We start from the raw sequence: 14,719 nt of genomic DNA, 5'->3' as shown, positions 1-14,719 counted from the left end.
GTGCACGAAGCAACTAGCTACCGACCTTTAATTTCATACTTGGAAACGTGTCCTAGTTACCAGTGGATATCATGTTTAGTATCTTAAGACAGTGTTGTAGAAGGTTTTCTACAAGCACTGAATGCCTTGTCTTTTCCAAAAGAGCTTTCCAGAAGCTCTGAAGGCACTTAATTTCCTTATTTTTATTTTTTTTAAATTACAGGACAGTGTTTTTCCACGCTAAAGAGCAAGTGCCCACTGCAACAAAAGCACTTGTCTTTTAATACTATGTCTAATGGGAGAGAGAAAACAAAGGGATGAAACAACTGGAGTTTGTTCCATTCTGCAGCAAGAACTCAACCAGTAGAAAACAAATACCAGAACAGAATGAAACTTACCCCACGTTAAACAAAAAAATAAAAAACTGTGCTCACGCAAGACTCCGCAGCCAAGAATTCTGTGTAATCTGTGATTAGTTATCCAGCTGACAACTAAGGAAGCGCAGACAAAAATGAGAAGACAAACTCACAAAAATTCGCACCATAAATCACATCAACTAACTGCTAAACTGGGATGCAGAGGGATATGCTTCTTGAAAAACAGTCAAAAAGAAAAAACAACCACAAACTACCTCACATCCACTAATTATAATACAATCACAGACTGAATTAGACACGGAGCCCAATGCACAGATTTCAGGAAAGCAGGTATTTAAGAATAAAAGGAATATGAGGTATATAAGAAGCATAAGAAGCTGCTCAGCTGAACAAGGAGGTAAAAACAAGGCAGAAACCTCCCACACCTGAAGCACTCCAGATGCACTCCACCAAGTCAGGGAACTGCAAACTGAACCACCAAGGCAACAGGCTTCTGTGTCTCATAATCAGCAACCACATGAAATATGCGTGAGTCACGGCACAGTCAAAAAGAACAGAGAAAAAAAAAATCTTAATCATTGACAGGTGAAAATACAAGTCAAGCAAATGAAATCATACACTTGGGCTGACACACACAAAAAGCTATCTTTCAGTAACAAGGTTTCTTTTAGCAGCTGAAAGGGGTTATTAGATATAATTCTGCAACGGCAAGGTATTAGCAGGAGCTTTTCAACTGAGAGTTCTCTCAGACTGCTGCGCTCCTAACTGGAGCACCCCAAGGTAATGGAGACAATGTATTGCTACAGATCCACTCACATACAATAAATATTAATTCTAAGGTGATGGTACTCATCAAATTAAAGCTTGCATGGATTGCCAGAAGAGAAACCTCTTAGAAAAAGAAGGCGATAATACGGATTGGCAGAGATTAGGATCAGGTTAACTTAGAAAACAAGCAGAACACAACACTTCTCCAAAGTTAACAAGGTTTTTTTTAGAGGTGGTGGTGGGTTTTTTTTTTGGTTGTTGTCTGTTTTTAATGCAAGACACCATTTTCAATGGACTACATAGATGCTAAAAAATGATTGTTTAATTTAGAGGAGCATTATATGCACTGTTTCTCCTGGAAAAATACAACCATCTCAGCTATCACTGTAAGAGATGATGTTGCTGAAGGAACATGGTTTAGTTGAAGTTCTGCAAAAATGTGATTATAAAGGTATTGCCACAATTTCGCTCTATCCTTCATTAAAGTACTGTTTGGCAGAGAAAGTTGTACTAGATGCTCTTCACAATATACGGAGAAGAAATCATTTACTGGAGTTACTTTATATACTTCCTGTGCACCAGGAACTCACAAACGAAAAAACACAAGTATGCAGGGGAAAGCATGCTAAAAAATTATCAGAGAAGCCTTGTTCGTAGCAATGAATCAGTCAGACACAATATAAGAACAGCTCGGCAATGGAGGCAAGTACAAGAGCACATTTCTCACGTACGGTACTAATCCTCTGCTCACATCCACCCTGTTCCTCTTTTTTAATGCACACTGCCAGTAATATTTTCAGTATCAACCCTACTCATACAATTCAACAATCACATCAATAAAATCAGAGGTGTGACGGTTCCATCTTTCTTGCTGTCTTAAAGCTTTGTGCAGCAGCAAAAGCACAGGAGACCACCAGTATTTCCAGGACACGGCACTGCAGGATTTGAAAACCTTTATCTTCAAAACAACAATGGCTAAGCTCAAAAAATTAAATACAAAGTATGGATTCTGCAGAAAGCACTGCCTCCCAGCTGCTAACAGTTTATTATTTCAGGAACTAAATACAGTAATTGGAGGAGGGATGTATTAATAGTCAGCACCTCTCACAGACTTCCAAGCGGTGAAGGCCTTGGCTTTAGTAAGAGACAACTGCTGCATGCAGTAAAGCTCGTTTTAACTTAAAATTCTCTGATTATTTCTTCAAAGCTTGTACAAGGAAAATGAGTTCACCATGTTAACACGTGGCTCTTTACCTTCAGGGCAATGAATGGGCTTTCAGATGCTTGAATTCTGGTATTTCTGGCTAAAAAGAGATGGTACAAAGAGCCAGCAGCAGAACCATGCAATGTTTTGCACCATGTCAGCTATTCCAAACATACCTACTAACGCCGATTATGCTGTTAGCAGCAGTCACTTGGACAGAAAAGGAGCCTGTAACTGACTTGCATCGCTCTGCATCCCAAAAGCAGTCTCTGTGGCTGCTGCTTCTTCTCCTGGCTGGCTGAACACGCTGACAGGATGCAGTTGTTTTGGTGAGCAAATTGCTCAAGTGGGTGATGAGAGCACTAAACATCCACACACCTTCAACATGAAAACAGACAGCTGTTTTCTAGGCAGTGACTGATCCAATTTCTCTCAGTCTAAGCTGAGATAATTCTATGGCAATAAATATGAATTTCTATCAACAAGTTGGCAGCTGAAAAAACACACACAACAACACATGGCACAGAGTGCCTGTATAACTATTAGCCTTTGCAGGTCAAAAAAATAGGTAGTAGAGACTGGACAAGCAAAGAGGGGACAGTACTTGCTATCCTTCCCAAGACTTGGCAGCCAACATATCAGAGCTCTGGGTCTTACTTCAGAAAGTAATTAAGTAATTTCTTCACCTCTGTGCAGCAACTCTAAAGCTCTTAAGACAAATTCAGGGAAGAAGAGTCTGTCTAACAGAAGGGCTATCAAGCACATGGATGGCAGAAACTCCTGAATTGAAAATTGTTGCAAGTGTGACAAGTGCATGAAAGAAAGAGAAATGTAGAGCTCCCATCTATCTAGATTTAGACACACACTTTTTTTTTTCCTTTTCTTTTAAAGAAAACCTACCCAACTACTACAGGCCATTTTCAGAGACCAGACTCGGGAGCAAAAGCCCATTTGTCCTAACAAGTCAAGCTTTGGTCTGAGGTCAGGAAACTTGCAGGCATCATGCATCCCACATAGCTCCTTAGCTTTGCACTTCAAGAAATGCTGTCTCTCAAATCCCCAAATGCACAAGAGAGGTGTTAATCACCCATGACAGAATATTCCACCTGGGAGCACTATGCCAAAGGCACTGCAAGCTGGGTGGCAGACCAGTTAAGCCCAGGTATGGAGAAGAAATAACCAAAATCACAAGAGCACTGACTGGAGTCTGCATGTTATATTACTCCTATAAGAGGCCTTTACGTTGCTTCTTTTGAGAAGATGGAAAACATTGAAAACCGGTTGTCTTCAGCTGTGAAAGCAAAAAGCTGAAGCACTCCAGTGTTAAATACTTCCATGCAGCCAGCTGCTTTGTTCCAGTTACTCTCTTCCTACTGCTTGTTCCCATGTGATGTCACCAGTCTCAGCACTGGGACATCTGAATTTTTACAACTGATGTCAGCCTACATTACAAGCGTAGGTGAAGGGGCTACTACGAGTGAATTCCCCTCCAAGTTACAAGAAATCACACAAGAGCTAAATCCACATTCACAAGTAAAGATAACCACGGCTGCATTACTTCAACTCTTTGTATTCTGTCATCAAAATTAGTACCAGAGCAAACACTGACGTGGCGAGGACTTTACACAGATATCGCTGCCTGATGAGAGGTCTGGGTCCATGGTTAGCAAGGTAGCCAGGCAAGGAAGAAATCGGTCAGCAGTTAACTGGTACAGGTTATTCAGTCGATAGCCTGTTATGGCACTTGCCAAAACGTCAAATTTATTACTAATTGATATTGAACAGGACCAAGTATTTTGATGTCAGTAAATCAACTGCCACGACTGTCCTCACAGAGCACTACGAAGCAGCGGCTGCTGCACATTATGAATCGTGAGAGCATGGAGGCAGCTCAGGGCTCTGGCCACGGCGCAGCTCCCCACACCCTGCCCAAAATGTTGGGAAGCAACAAACCAATGAATCCAGCCGTATCACATCCTATGCTACTCAGCCTGGCATCACACAAATGCCATGCTGAAGTTCTTCTAAACCAAGCCCAACGTCTGTGCAGCTGAGGTGGAAGAGGCAGCTCCTGGCTGCTCCCACCCGTGGCCAGCCACGCGCTTTCAGTGCTGTGCTGGCACGCTGCTGGGTCGCCCCACCTCACCTGGGCACCAAGTCTTAGCCATCGGCATGAAACTCACCCTGTGCTTACACTGAAGAGCCAAAAACACTCCTTCAGCTGAGGCACCTACTTCATCCCGGTGCAGACCAGAGCACAAACACAACACCCACCCCACTCCACCATATTATGCAGAAAATCCCAAATGAGGGCAGTGATGGTTACGCTACAGCTGCTTCTGCATTTGACCTAACTCTAAAAATAACCAACAACAGACTTCTAAGTCTGACCTCGCAACCCTTGGCTCCCTTCACAAACAACGGAGAAAAGCAAACATTTCCAGAAAACAGTTTGTCTGAAATAATCTACTTGCCCACCTCTGGGTAAGATCTTAAGGGAGTCTCCTGTGAACAGCTTTAGCTCTAGATTTTTAACCAGATCAAAGAGACTCCGTCATAAATTTCCAACTTCCTACATCAGGTTCTACACTGCTGCAAAATCAATTCATACCTGTAAATTTATAATCTGTGTGAAAGTCTATAGCTCAGCGACAGCTAAATATACCTCAGAGTTTAATTATACAGTCAAAATTAACAAGAGTGTGATTACTAATGGTGTATTATTCAATTCTATAGTTAAATCAGTAGACTTAATTGCTTATCTTTCTTAAATGATTCATAAATTTCCATTGTTTAAAGTTAAAAATCCAGTTTACCACAAACACGCTCGGCAAATAGGCTCAAGCGTGAGACCACGAGAAGCCACCCACCTTCTGAAGCCACGAGTCAGTGCAGGAATTACCTATTTCTAACCCAAAATCACCAGAATAGGTTTAACAGCTTCTAAAATGGGCATCAAAACACCCCTATGCTAGCCAGCCTCGCTTCCTTCAGCAGGAGGAGCGTGCGTCCGGTTTGCAGTCGTTTGGCCTGCCTCAATGTCAGCTCAGCACAATGGTACTTGACACAATTAATAGGGAAACCTATTTTATTGTTTACAGCATCATTGTTCATGCAGCAGAAAGACCAACATCAGCAACCTCCTTCTGAGGGTAACACAATTACGGCTCCACCGGATGCATGTCTGGAGGTGTATACACAGAAATGGACGTGGAAGTGAGTAAGAGCGTCAATAAAAGCTACGTTAGATTTCTACAACTCATTTCTTACAGGAATTAAAGATATTAAGAATTTAAAAGATTTATTAATGAGACAGCTAAAGGATTTTTTTTCTCCTGAATTGAGAAAACACAATGGAAGGCTTGATTAGTTTCCCTGAGGACTTCAAAAGTCACACCAGTTAACCCAGGGCTCTTGAATGTGGATTTCTCGTACATCTAGACAAGATTTATATGAAATACATTAACTTTCAGTGAAAAAAGGGCATATACCCCTCGGTGCTACACCTCATGGTTTCTGAAAGAAGCAGCAGCTTTTCTAAAGCCAAAAAAACTGTTAACAGCTACTGCATCTACTATACAGTGGGGGGGGGAGATGGAGAAATTGCTTCTAACGTTAAAAAAAAGTGAACTCCTGCTAAAAATCCCCAAATGTAGATCTTTTTAGTCATGGAGACAGTCAAATTCTCAAAGTCAATGAGCTGACTGTTAAAGCCCATGCAGTCCAACGCATTTGCATCCCACCTTGAATATTGCCCTGCCCAGTCTGATATGCTGAGTGGAGTTGAGAAACTGAAAAACCTGGCATGTGTCCTTTGCTAACGGAAGATAACATGCAAAGGTGGCTGAAGTGCCAATCTAAATCTATTCTTCTTAATGTAAAATAAAAGAAGGCAGATATTCAACATGAGACCCAATCAGGGGCTTTGTGATAGTTGGCATTTTTCCTCTATTCTTGGCAACGCTGCAAGGCCGTTCCTCTTTTACAAATATTGAGGAAAAAAACAGAGTTGGTATTTCAGACTGTGGATATGTTGATATGAAGCTTTTTTAACCAATTGTTGAGAACGCTAATTAAGGTAGAACACTAATTAAGGTAATTCAGTAATCTAATAACCTAGTTATTAACAGGACCTGAGAAATTTATACTGGGATGACAAAAAAAAAATTAAGGTAACAGATGTTAAAAAGAATAAGTGGGGAACATCTTGGTCTACAGCAGGAAGACATTGCCTGTTCCCCCAGCACCAACTTCTTCTCCCTCAGCTGCACAAGACTTGCCATGCCTCCTCACACCATAACGCCGATTTTGCACCGCTGAGCCGTCCCAGATCAGACTGCAAAGGTATTTTGACCAAAGGAGAACTTGTCAACAACTGTTTACACTGACAACAGAAAACAAAGGAAAAGGGGAGAAGAATCAAGTCTTCCTGCTCCCAGGAGACAAAGGCAGCCAAGGGAGGGCATTCAACCACTGAACTGATCCTAGCACCACGCAGGCTGTCCATGAAATGCTTTGTCTTGAAACACTTGGTTTCAGGGAGCTGTGGACCACTGGTTACTACTGGCATTCCCCCAGAAATAAATAAATAAACAATGCAGGTTATGAATCTCGGTTACACATGCCACTGTGATCACAGAGGAGTTGTAAGGGACTGCTGTACAGATGAAAGCTCAAGAACCACACCACCTCATCACAGCAGAGACGTGACTGTACTGCACCTTGGCAATTTAGCAGTGGAGTCACCGCGCAGCCTGCTCTGTAAGGACAGACCTTGGAGGCACACAGCAATGCAAAAAAAATGACACAGCGATGGCAGTGCACATTGGGAAGAGAGCACCCTGACTTTCCAGTACACACCAGTGGTTCTATTAACACTGTAACAGAATTAAAACAAAAATTGAGAATATAAAGACCTCACCTCGTTTCCTTTGGAGAAGTGAATTATGAGCATGCTTTCCCTAATTCAAGGAAAAGTCTTCCATTAGAGTTATACAGAACAAGGTGGCCAAGCTCAAAACCCAAAAAAGACCTCATCCTCTTATCTGAGCACAGGAGAAGTGAGTGTTTCCCTGGGCTTCAGGATTCAGGAGGCCCTGCGGACATGTTGACTGGGGCCTCCTTTTGCCACAAAACAGAGGGAGGGGGGAAAAAAACATGAAATTATCTCGGACAGAAGATGGGATTCAACAGCACAACGCTGAGCTTCCATAGAGTTCACTGGCTGAGGGTTTGGGGTCCGTAGGTCCCAGTCACACAACGCCACGCATTGAGATAAGACAGTCAAAGCAGGCAGGAGAGAGACCACCAGTACAAGTTTCAGCAGCAACCTCACAGGCACAGAGACGATGACAAAATCAGCAGCAAGACGCTAGCCAAACCCATCACATCAACCTTGGCTAGCACAGAGAAAGGTGCAGACTGGGAAGCATCTCACCATCTCCACTTCTTCTTAAAAGGGTTAACTTCTTGCGTATTTAAAGAGCATACTTTGTTTTTCTAATTGTCAGTGCAAATAAATGCCTACCCTTCTATCTACTAAGGCTCAATAACACGTTGCTAAGATTTCACATCCTGTGCCTTATCAAAAGAAAAATGATTAATGTACAACTTCAATGGACTGAATGGATTTTCCCTCTTCAAATCATTTCTAGAGAAGCAGGAGATTTTATTTATGGAAACAAAACCTGAAATTAAAGGATTGTTTAAGCCTGTAAATTACAAACTGTTGAGCTGCTTAGACTTCTTTTTCTGCATGAAAAGAAAACACATCTTAAAAAAAACACGTTAAACAGTGGTCAGCGCAATGAGGTGCAACCCCAAAGCTGTATTTAATTGTTTCATCTAGAGTAGCAGAAGGGTGTAACTCACTGGGACTGAAGACATCACAGGAGATGTTTCCTTCCCGTTTCCCTGACTGACCTTTCTGTCCCAGACTGCGTCTAGCATTTTTCCTTGCATGACCTGTCTGTTCTCCACTCTAATTCTCACCAGAGATAATCCATCCTTCTTACTGAAGCTGAAAGCAGTAATCTTGGTCCTCTACTATGAGTCTGCAATAACTACAAACAATCTCTATACAGAACACCTGCACCTGACACGAAGAATAACTCAACACGGAGCAAATCCTTACACAGGACTCCAAAAAACATGTATGTATGATACATTCAATAAATTTCAAAAATTCTACAGGAAAAAAACAACGCAAATACTGCTCCTAAACCACATTTCTGGTCTAAAAGCTCTATGAAGCATAGAAACAAACAGCACTTATGGAGTCTCTGTCAGGGTAGGAATTGCTACTAATTCACTTCTTGGAAGTATTTCCCTGCTTTCTAGGAATTTACAAAACACAATGTGCAACTCAAAAAAGGTTATTTATTTTATACGGAGGAAGCATTTTCCTATATTGAGACATACCTGGTGATAAAGGCATTTCTGAAGACACAGTGGGAACAAGATAAAGCAACAGAAAATGAAGCTGCTACCACATACACCGGCCTTTACCCAGGTTTCAGCTCCTGTATTTACTCACGGCCAGCTCACCTCTTAACAGCTTTCCCTTTGCCTAGGCAGTGTGCATAAGGATGCCCTAGTGTCTCAATCTGATGGACTTGGACTGCCCCTTGCAGCCACCCAACCCCATGGCACTAACTGGGATCCGATCCAGAAGGTTCTCTCGCCAGCAATGCCTTACAAATACGTGACTGCCCTTTGTTGTGTTTGCACTACACAACCACACTTTACAGATGACCAGAGTAGTTAAACCAAAGTCAACAAATACTCTTTTCTTGAAACTCAACTTCATTCTGCTCTCAGCTTTATGGCACGTAGGAAGCTCTCAAGGTGCATGTGCTACATACAAGCACCACACCACTGCACTTTTCCTCTGGTCATTGGACTCTCTTTTTACTTTGGACTAGCTTTTATTTTGACTTTTGCACTCTTTGCAAGATCTCCAGTTAGATCTAAGCATAGCACAGCAAGTTCAAAAGGGTTTTCAGGCATTGCACTCCACACACTGGTCTCTCCAGGGAGAAGCAATAGATTTTTCCATTCGTCAATTTCCCTCTCGCACACCAGCTTTACCGCTGAATGATCCTCAAGTTTTTCAGTCACCTTTGAACAGATCATTGAGATTTCAAATTAACAAGAAAACAGAGCAACAGTTGAGGAGAGCTCATATTTAATAATAGTGGATCACGTGGCAAAAAAAAACAGTACCTGTAATCAAATCCACAGTTTGAAGGGGAGCCACAGCAGTTCAGAGGTGAAATTTATCACAGATTTTGTACTAAAAGGAAATTATTTTACTTGTAGGCTTGGGCAGTGAGATGGGCACAGACAACAGCTTACTGTCAGATGTGCAACACAAACATGAGAATTCTTCACTTTGAACAGAAGGAATGAAGACAGAAAATAAGCTGAGAAGTGGGGGGAAAAAAGTCTCTCAAAGCAATTTGAATAGTACGTATCCATTCAATGCATAATTTTACTCATCCTTCCTAAACAGTCAGCTTAGGTCTGCAAACACATACATGTTATCTGTAGGTGACTGTATTATGTAAGCAGAGCTTAAAGAATCTTATGCTAAAAATTTACTCCCAGATTAGATCTATTCATATATATTTAAGCCAACTACCTCCACCGTTCATCAGATAAAAGCTTTGATACTCACAGACAGAAAATAACTCGGGACTCTCCAGCCTACATCACCAACAGCTATTGACACACAGGTGCCAGGGACTTCCCCCGGTGTGGTGCTCACAACTACGGAATGGTGGAGTGGGTCCTGCATCGAAACTTTACCAGTGTCCTTCTGCACAAAGCTGTATTTCAGTGTTACGCAACCTTACATCTCTGGAATTTTTAATTTATTTTACCAGCACCTATCTGAACGGGCACAGCAAACCAATTCCTACAGAAGCTGTGGTAATCCAGAATCAGTTTAGGAGACACCAGTCGCAAAGCTTAAGTGGGAAAGAACTTAGTCTTGCAAAGGTGCTTAGCTGGCTGTCTGATACATATTACTCTGCAACCACTAAACACATCTGTCCTTTTCAGCCAAAAGCTGCTTGTACGCATTTGTTCTATTACAGTTGGACTAAAATGAAAGTATCTACCTACCTGGAATTCATATACATGAAAGCCAAGTTTTAAATAATTTGTTTCTCTCAATCAAAGAGAATAATAATGGCTAAAAGTCTCCTAATAAAAACAAAAGCAAAAAAATACCTACTGTCTGACCAAGTTGTTTATATCAGGATCATCCAGAAGAAACAATTAAGAGAATACGAAATCGAGTCATTTGTTTGCCATATTAGAGATCTACTGCTGATCATATTAATGGAGCAGGGGGTAAACATGTCTGAAAGCAATGGTGATTATGTTGAAAAGAAACTTTTAGCCAGGTACTACAAATGCACATTTATCTAAAATATTCACATTATCCTCATCATCACAATACCCGAGCACCTCAAAAGTCTTTCTTTATACACTGCCTCACTATCTGGGGAAGATCACACAGGTAGCCCTTGCACAATTTGGAGTTAAAAGATATACACAGAAATAAAAGCATATACTCAGAAATGCACTTCACAGCCAATACGAGATGGTAGCAGATGGAAATCTCTCTCCATGTCTCAGGTGAACACCCTGGCTATAGGAAAACCCGGTCATTCAAAGATGTATCTTTTGCATTTGAACACGTATCATTCACTCCTGCACATAGCTACTTTCAGGTTGGTTTTTTTTTGTTGTTTTTTTTTTGAGGTATTTTAATAATCTGCTTTTGGTTCAAAATAAGACTTAGCAATGTTGACAGATCAGACCACGGATTCAGCAGCTGTCTTGAGATGCAAATACAGAAGAAATCTAAAAAGAAAAAAGTGTTTACAATGAAACAAAAATACTTAAGGAAGTCAGAGTTATACAATGCCAATCAACAGGGAGGAGGAAAAAATGTAACCTATCCACAGGCTATTTAGAGAGGGAAAAAAATTAGATGTTTCTAGCAATTAAAAAAAAAAACAACTAACTTGAACTTGCGTGAACTTGAATTGATCCAAATGAGTAATCCTGTTAGACACTCCTTCCTTTGGCCAGGATGTAACTATCAGGATTGGAGTCAGTAGGTCCAGAATCCAGCAAAGGTCTGTTTCAAAGGCTCGGCTCTAACTGAAGGAGACTCCCCACAGCACAGGCCATGCAGAAGGCAGAACCATTTAAAAAAAAATCACTTGAGAACCATAGGAAATGGCTTTTACACAGGAATGTCTAAATAGACTTAAAATGTCAGCGTGGCAGAAAGACAATGGTGGGGGATGATACAGGACTATCAAGCTTTAGGTGCCTGTCAGAGATGAACAGGGAACAGTTTTTCATTGACTCTCAAAAGAGGAACTAGGGCAGGGGATTTAAAAAAAAAAAAAAAAAGGAGGAAAAAGAGCAAAAGAAGCCATTAAGTAGTAGGTTCAATAACAAATAAAAGGAGATAATTTTTCATGCAGCTGTGAAAGTTATAACCACAGGATGCTGCAGAGGCAAAGTTTACCTAAATTCCAAAAAAGAACCCATAACAACACGGCAGGTTATCAAGCTCAAAGGTAAGCACCAAGATACCATCCTGCGTTCAGGAAGTGCCTAGCTGTGAGCCAGTGGGATGGAAGCTCGGAGAGTATGCCATGGAAATACTTGTTTGGCCTGTTCTTTTATTTTTCCTTAGGTGAAAACGTAGCAGGTCTGACCAAGTTTCTGATCATCTGGCACAGAAAGAGGCTACCGGACCTTTGAGCCGTGACACCAACAGCAGAGCAGCAGAGTACAATCACCACGATTCAAGCAAGCCACCAAGACACAAGTGAAGGATAGTCACTTGATAGGGAAGGAGAAAACAGCTTGAAACCAGTGAAACCAGTTCAACATCCCTTTTTCCTCTCTTTCACATCCAAAGACCCGAGTTTCACAGTGCATTGTCCAAGAAATAGGACAGTCTCTTCTACCCTAGATTTAGTCCCCAAAAAACTTACTGCACACCAAAAGCAAACGTTATTAAATTTCAAAAATCCCGGTTATTTTCTTGCATCAATCTTGCTCTTGACAGCCGTAGAAAAAAAATAATCAGGTGTTTAGAATCACCTGTGCATTCATTACAACAGCCATCATACTTTCCCATGAACACAACTGCAGCAAACTGGAGGGAGTAAACATGTCACCATTTGTGCCTGCTTCAGAAATCAAAAGCACCAGATATACACATAACCTGACGAGGAAATATGGGAAATTCCCATATGTGATACTTATCACCTGAAACTTAAAAAACATTTCCTTCTCCCTCTGTAATGCCCAACGCTTACATTATTAATCACTACACAATACCCACAACTTAAACGTATGTAAAAAAAATGACACAGTAGGCAAAGGAAAACGCATTAAGGGGTAAGACACGAGAGTTCAGAACCTACGCTTTCAGGTTCCAGTTCCCTGCCCTCACACAGACTTCCTACGCCACCGTGGAAGAGTCATTTGATGTCCCCATGCTTCAGATTCTATACATAAAATGGAGGCAACAGCACTTCGTTACCTCATCAGGACACAGGAAGGATAAACAGAAGATTGCGAAATGTCCGCTCACTACTGTACTGAAGGTCACATAGAAGCCTTTGCTAGGTAAGAGCAAGAAACATTTCAAAGCATTATTTTAAAAGTATTCTGTTTCTCTTTTAGATGGAGCACTCCCGTAGCCTTAGCCACTAAACGAGCTCCAGTGAGGCTGCCAAGGAAAAATTTAATTTGCCAATTTACTCAGTGAACAGGGGTGCGATGACAGTACTGACACTGCCACATTAAAAAAAAAAAAAAACGCAACGTGCATATTTTTGTACATTGAATGTCTGACAGGATATTTTAGAATATGAAAGGAATCTTGTAGGCTCTTGTTATTTAACCGTGTCACAGAGATTATCAGCATACTATAATATCACAAAATTTGTTCGCAGCGGGTAAAATTCACCCCCTGCAGTGAACTGACAAAAGACTATTTAAACCCCTAAATTCAGCCTTCATGGCTGAGCCAGTGACAGCCTTCTGCTAGCACAAACAGGCATATCTTTCAGGGCTAGCGTACAAAAAGCACTTCTGTCCTCGGAGCGTTTCCTTCGAGGTGTTTTTGGCCCCCCACGAAAAGAAGTTGAGGGAACCGGCTATAATCTAGAGCCCCAACGCAGCAGTCTCACTTATTTGCACTTGTTGATTGAAATAAAATTGGATGATAGTCCCACGGCTTTTAAAAGCAGGAAAACATACAGAACTCAACCATTTTGTTAAAATGAAATTGAGTTACGCTTTGGCCGTGTACCCAGGTAGTTGCAAAGCCAGGCCCAGGCTCACAAAGCGCCTTCGCCTGCGGCCAGGCGGCGCCCCGCCGGGTACCCCCATGCCTTCCAGGGGCTCAGGCACACGGGGAACGCCGCCGGGGAGCCGTGGTTGAGAGACCCCAGCCAGCAGCAGCCGGGGGGCGACCGGCAAGTGCTGGCGGTCGCCTGGTGAGGCGGTGCCTTCAGCCACCGGTTACAGGCACACGAGGTGCCCTAGCAGCCAGGGGACGCACCCGGGGAGCAGGACGGGGGCAGCTGCGGGGTGACCCCTCGCTCAGCACCGGGTTTTGGGGCTCTGCTCCCCGCCCCGGCACACACCGCCACAGGTCCCGGAGGACAAACCCGTGCCGTGCCCCTCGGCCCGGCCGGGGATCGGAAAGTTGGACGTGCCCCACGGCTCCCTCCGCGCCGCGGGTTTAATTTTAGAAAGGTGCCAGCAGCGGGCGCGGGGCCGGGCTTCCCCACGCCCCAAAGCCCGCTACCCCCCTCCGGCACGCGGTGCCGTGCCCTACCGGGTCTTCACCCGGCTGCTTTAACTCTACCCGCGGAAAAAAATAAAAAGAAAATAAACCCCAAACCCCCACGAGGCACCGGCGGAGGCCGGGGAGAGGCCCGCTGCCCCGCCACGGCCGCCGCCCGCTGCCCCGCGCCTCCCCGCCCCGCACCTGTCGGGTGGTTGCGCGCTGCGGCAGGGCAGGGCAGGGCGGGCGGGCGGCCGGCGGTAGCAGGGGCAGCAGCGGCAGCAGTGGCAGCAGCGGCAGCAGCGCTCGCGGTGCTGTCGGCGGCGGCAGACAATGGAGGCGCGCAGGCCGGGCACATTGACACACGGGCGGCTCGGCGCCGCCCCTCCGCCCGGCCGCGCCACTGCGGCGAGCGGGGGAGCGGGCAGAGAGATGCGAGGGAAGGAGGGGGAAAATGGCTGAAACACAGCGCAAACCGCGCCGACCCGCTTGTTAGGGTCTGATAAAAGAGGAACGGGCTCCTCGCTCCGGCCGCACCGGGATGAGGGCACGGCG

At 43.5% G+C, this 14,719-nt stretch overlaps 1 protein-coding gene across 4 annotated transcripts in view; it reads right to left on the bottom strand.

Moving 5' to 3' along the window:
- BZW2 (basic leucine zipper and W2 domains 2) overlaps positions 1-14,719 on the bottom strand; it is a 57,928-nt gene that overhangs the window by 42,747 nt on the left and 462 nt on the right. Inside the window, exon 1 of one of the 4 annotated variants that reach the window (XM_080580432.1) lies at positions 14,369-14,561. The exons of 1 other annotated variant lie outside the window; for it this stretch is intronic. The gene's annotated coding sequence lies outside the window, so the exon portion shown is untranslated. Of the gene's footprint in view, positions 1-781; positions 833-12,791; positions 12,873-14,368; positions 14,562-14,719 lie in introns of those variants that run through there. 2 more of the 4 variants (XM_080580434.1, XM_080580435.1) reach the window with 2 other exon arrangements.

This window comes from Anser brachyrhynchus, assembly GCF_964034855.1.
Source record: "Anser brachyrhynchus genome assembly, chromosome: 2".
NCBI classification, from domain to species: Eukaryota; Metazoa; Chordata; class Aves; order Anseriformes; family Anatidae; genus Anser; species Anser brachyrhynchus.
Note: the sequence above shows the minus strand (reverse complement) of the source record. Positions and strands in the feature narration are given on the sequence as shown.